Source organism: Mercenaria mercenaria, unplaced genomic scaffold (assembly GCF_021730395.1).
Source record: "Mercenaria mercenaria strain notata unplaced genomic scaffold, MADL_Memer_1 contig_3349, whole genome shotgun sequence".
Taxonomy (NCBI): domain Eukaryota; kingdom Metazoa; phylum Mollusca; class Bivalvia; order Venerida; family Veneridae; genus Mercenaria; species Mercenaria mercenaria.
The window spans coordinates 35,370-41,685 of record NW_026461477.1 but is presented as its reverse complement, the minus strand read 5'-3'; positions in this window follow the sequence as shown (position 1 = coordinate 41,685).

Here is a 6,316-nt window from a genome sequence, read left to right as displayed (position 1 = left end):
CAGTTCATATTTGTGTATAGTGTTTGACATATGGCTTTGAAAACTGTCCATTTATAACAGTCTTTATCTGTAGGCAAGAGCACATAACTCTGTTAACAATTCTGGCTGAATTATGGTCCTTTTTGGACTTGGAAATTGGTACAGTTTTTGTACAAATTAATGTTTTGTCAAAACTGTTGGATATGTGGCTTTGAAAGTTTGAACAGTTGTTTATCATCATGATTTATATCTGCAGACAAGAGTCCATAACTCAGTCAATGATTTGGGCTCAATTATGGCCCTTTTTTGATTTGGAAATTGGTTCACTTTGCGTACAAGTCCATGTTTTGTCAAAACTATGTGACGTGTGGCTTTGAAAATTTGAACACTTTCTTATCATCATACCTTCATCTGTAGGCATGAGTACATAGCTCTGTTAAGTATTCTGACTGAATTATGGCCCTTTCTGGACTTCCATTTTCACACAAGTCAATGTTTTGTCAAAGTTATTTGACACGCGGCTTTGAAACTTTAACACTTGTTTATCGTCGCAATTTCCATCTGTATACAAGAGCACATAACTCTGTCAAGTATTTTGTCTGATTTTGGCCCTTTTTTGTCTTAGGAATCAGTTCAGTTTTTCTTACCAGTCCCTATTTATCATATGGCTTTCAAATTTTTAGCTCGACTGTACGAAGTATAAGAAGAGCTATCCTACTCGACCCGGCATCGACGTCGGTGTCTTTCCGCATCCCCACCTTGGTTAAAGATTTTTTACCCTTTCTCTTTTTTCTTGTTATCTCTGTAATTACTTGATGGGTTTGATTCAAATTTAAAAAAAGTTATTCCTCATCATCACCCACATCATCTGACCTAAGGGCCATAACTTTGGCACCAATATTTTATGATTTATCCCCCTTTTCACTTAGATATTCAGGTGACAGTTTTGATGCACTTTCAATCTATCTCTGTTATTACTAAATGGATTTGATTTAAACTGAAATAATTGTTCAACATCATCATCCACATCATATGACACAAGGTGCATAACGCTGACAAAATTTTGTATGAAATATTCACCCTTTTTACTCAGAATTTCAGGTTAAGTTTTGAAGCACTTTCATTCCATCTCTCTATCACTGAATGGGTTTGAATCAAACTTAAAATAATTATTCACATCATCATATGACATAAGGTGCATAACTCTGGCTCAAATTTTTCTTAAATTATGCCCCCTTTTACTTAGATTTTCAGGTTAATTTTGATGCATTTTCACTATATCTCGGTGCATTTGGTTCAGACTTGAAGTAATTGTTCCACATCATCACCCACATCATATGACTTATATTTAGAATTATACTTATATACTGTTTAGATACACTTTATCTTTACCTCGCTTATTACTTGATATTTTTCACATAGACTCAAGCTATTGTGCAATATAGGTTAGGTCAATGTTACAGTTGGCAAATCCGTGATAACAAATCTTGATGCAATAAATCACATTTTTTATGCCCCCAAAGGGAGGCATATTAGTTTTCAACTGTCCGTCCATTCGTTCCTTAGTTCATCACAGTGTTAACTTTTTGCATGAAGGCATTTTACTTGCGAACCACTGCACCCAGGACCTTCAAAATTCACGTGCTGATAGTACTTATTGAGTACACAACCCCTAATGACTTTGGGGTCACCAGGTCAAAGGTCAAGGCGCTGCGGGGGCATTTGTCACCATTAGTGACAGCTCTTGTTTTTCTTTCAATTTCAACATACTACTTCAAACTTAAACTGGATAAAAGGAACTTTCCGTAACTTTAGTTGGTCTAGTAGTCATCAGATGTTAACAAACAAGTAATTTATTTATTTATCCCCCCGCAAAAGGCGAAGGGGATATTAGAAATGCTCTCCGTCCGTCCCTCCGCAACGATCTTTGTCCGGAGCATAACTCCAAAAGTACTGGAGGGATTTTCTTCAAACTTCATACACTGATAGAACACATTGGGAGGAAGTGCAGTGTGCAAGAACAATAAATCTACCTTGCCTATTTTTTTAGTTATTTCCCTTTATCATATTTTCTTAAAAAAATTTGTCCAGAGCATAACTCCAAAAGTACTGGAGGGATTTTCTTCAAACTTCATACACTGATAGAACACATTGGGAGGAAGTGCAGTGTGCAAGAACAATAACTCTGCCTTGCCTATTTTTTTAGTTATTCCCCTTTATCATATTTTCTTAAAACATTTTGTCTGGAGCATAACCCCAAAAGTACTGGAGGGATTTTCTTCAAACTTCATACACTGATAGAACACATTGGGAGGAAGTGCAATGTGCAAGAACAATAACTCTACCTTGCCTATTTTTAGCCCACCAACATCAGATGGTGGGCTATTCAAATCACTCTGCGTCCGTGGTCCGACGTCCGTCCGTCCGTCCTTCCGTTAACAATTTCTCGTTATCGCATCTCCTCAGAAACTACCAGGGGCATTTTGACCAAACTTTGTCAGAATGATGTATTGGTACTCTAGTTGTGTCCCCCTGAAAATCAGACTGGTTCAACAATTTTTTAGTGAGTTATGGCCCTTTGTTTATTTCTATAATTTACATAGATTTATATAGGGAAAAACTTTGAAAATCTTCTTGTCCAAAACCACAGGGCCTAGGGCTTTGATATTTGGTATGAAGCATCATCTAGTGGTCCTCTACCAAGATGATTCAAATTATTTCCCCGGGGTCTAATATGGCCCCGCCCCGGGGGTCACATGGTTTATATAGACTTATATAGGGAAAAACTTTGAAAAACCTCTTGTTCAAAACCATAGGGCCTAGGGCTTTGATATTTTGTATGTGACATCATCTAGTGGTCTTCTACTAAGATTTTTCAAATTATCCCCTAGGGTCAAATATGGCCCCGCCCCGGGGGTCACATGGTTTACATAGACTTATATAGGGAAAAACTTTGAATATCTTCTTGCCCAAACCACAAAACCTAGGGCTTTGATATTTATTATGTAGCATCATCTAGTGGTTCTCTACCAAGTTTGGTCAAATTATCCCCCTAGGGTCAAATATGGCCCCGCCCTGGGGGTCACATGGTTCATATAGACTTATATAGGGAAAAGCTTTTAAAATCTTCTTGTCAGTAACCTACAATATTCAAATTTGGACCACATGTATCGTTTTGAGTGGCAAGATGAACCTTGACATGAGTTGACCTTGGTATTGACCTAGTGACCTACTTTCACATTTCTGTAGCTACAGCCTTCAAATTTGGACCACGTGCATAGTTTTGAGCACTGAAAAAACTTTGACCTTGACATTGACCTAGTGACCTACTTTCACATTTTTGAAGGTACAGGCTTCAAATTTGGACCACGTGCATAGTTTTGTGTTCCGAAATGAAATTTGACCTTGTTTTTGACCTAGTGACCTACTTTCACATTTCTCAAGCTACAGCCTTCAAATTTGGACCACATGCTTAGTTTTGTGTACCGAAACAAACTTTGACCTTTACATTGACCTAGTGACCTACTTTCACATGTTTGAAGGTACAGGCTTCAAATTTGGACCACATGCATGGTTCTGTGTTCCGAAAAAAATTTGACATTGATTTTGACCTAGTGACCTACTTTCACATTTCTCGAGCTACAGCCTTCAAATTTGGACCACTTGCATAGTTTTGTGTACCGAACAAACTTTGACCTTTACATTGACCTAGTGACCTACTTTCACATTTTTGAAGATACAGGCTTCAAATTTGGACCACATGCATAGTTCTGTGTTCTGAAATAAAATTTGACCTTGATTTTGACCTAATGACCTACTTTCACATTTCTAGAGCTATAGCCTTCAAACTTGGACCACTTGCTTAGTTTTGTGTACCGAAATGAACTTTGATCTTAAGATTGACCTAGTGACCTACTTTCACATTTCTGTAGCTACAGGCTTCAAATTTAGACCATATGCATAGGATTGTGTACCGAAACAAACTTTGACATTGACCTAGTGACCTACTTTCACATTTCTCAAGCTACAGCCTTCAACTTTGGACCACTTGCATAGTTTTTTGTACCAAAATAAACTGTGACCTTAAGATTGACTTAGTGACCTACTTTCAAATTTCTCAAACTACAGCCTTCAAACTTGATGCACATGCATAGTTTTGTGTACAAAGAACTTTGTCTTTGAAATTGATCTAGTGACCCACTTTCACATTTCTCAAGCTACAGCTTTTGAATTTGGACCACATGCACAGTGTTGTGTACGGAAATGAAATTTGACCTTGAGCTAGTCAGTAAGTCTTGAAATTTGGAACACTCAAAAATGGCACATTGGTGGGCGCCAAGATCACTCTGTGATCTCTTGTTTTAGTTATTCCCCTTTATCATATGTTCTTAAAAAAATTTGTCCGGAGCATATCTTCTTCATGCATGGAGGGATTTTGATATATCTTGGCACAAATGTTTACCACCACAAGGCAGAGTGTCATGCGCAAGAACCAGGTCCCTAGGTCTAAGGTCAAGGTCACACTTAGAGGTCAAAGGATACAAGAATAAAAACCTTGTCCGGAGCATTTCTTCTTCATGCATAGAGGGATTTTGATATTACTTGGCACAAATGTTCACCACCACGAAACAGAGTGTCATGCGCAAGATCCAGGTCACTAGGCCTAAGGTCAAGGTCACACTTAGAGGCCAAAGGTCAGATACAAGAATGACTTTGTCCGAAGCATTTCTTCTTCATGCATGGAGGGATTTTGATGTAACTTGGCACAATTATACACCATCATGAGACGAAGTGTCATGCGCAGTTCCCTTCTTTAGAATTACTTCCCTTTGTTGTTACTTTAAATAGCTTGTATTGTAACTTTTTCATTACTAGTCGTAGGGAAAAATTGAGACCACTTTTCTGTAGTACAACAAGCATGCTAAATCCAATTTTGAGGTGTATTTTGAACAATCTCTACCTGATAAAGATTTTTGTGTGAACTTGCAATTTTTAACTTCCCTTAGTTGTAACTATAAATAACTTATATTGTAACATTTTTATAATTGACCGTAGGGAAAAAACAAGACCACTTTTCTGTGGTACAACATAGATGTTACTCTCCAATTTTAGGTGTATTTTTATATATAAGGTATCTCTACCTGGTAAGGAGGTTTTTTGTGGACTTTAAAAAACAAAAGACTTACAGTGATTACTAAACAACCACAAAATTAACATTCCACTTGCAAATACAGCTGCTAGAGTAAAGAAATTTGCTTTGACGGGCATATATTGTGACATTCTGGCACTCTTGTTCCCTGTTAGCTTTCCATTCCTTCTTTTTACATAGCTATACTGTTCATGAAAATTAATAAAATTTAGCAGTAAACCACCTCACTACTGACTTATTCTTTCTTCCACATCTTAAAACCCCTGATGCGGACCACAACTAAACGGTTCTTCAAAGCTTTCCCCAAAATTAATACTTTCAGACACTAACTTGCCAGGAACTTTAGCCTTCAATTATAATATGCCCGGCTGGGGGATTAGCCATGTGTAACATGGCTCTTGTTTATTACTTGGGTTTTATGGCGCAACAACACAGTATAGGTTATATGGCGCCAAAAACAAACAAGTAACAAACAATTAAAGCTTTCAGTATTCTTGAGATAAATATATATCTCCAGTTTTTAGCTCATCTGATTTTTTGAGAAAAGAATGATGAGTTATTCTCATCACTTGAGCGGTTGTCGGCGTCTGCGTCGGCGTTGCCTGGTTAAGTTTTATGTTTAGGTCAGCTTTTCTCCTAAACTATCAAAGCTATTGCTTTGAAACTTGGAATACTTGTTCACCATCATAGGCTGACCCTGTGTAGCAAGAAACATAACTCCATTTTGCTTTTTGCAAGATTTATGGCCCCCTTTTGTACTTAGAAAATATCAGATTTCTTGGTTATGTTTTATGTTTAGGTCAACTTTTCTCCTAAACTATCAAAGCTATTGCTTTGAAACTTGGAATACTTGTTCACCATTAAAGGCAGACTCTGTACATCAAGAAACATAACTCCATCTTGCTTTTTGCAAGATTTATTGCCCCTTTTGGACTTAGAAAATCAGTTTTCTTGGTTAAATTTTATGTTTAGGTCAGCTTTTATCCTAAACTATCAAAGCTATTGCTTTAAAACTTGCAACACTTGTTCACCATCATAAGTTGACCCTGTACAGCAAGAAACAGAACTCCGTCCTGCTTTTTGCAAGATTTATGGCCCCTTTTGGACTTAGAAAATATCAGATTTCCTGGTTAAGTTTTTATGTTTAGGTCAACTTTTTCTCTTAAACAATCAAAGCTATTGCTTTGA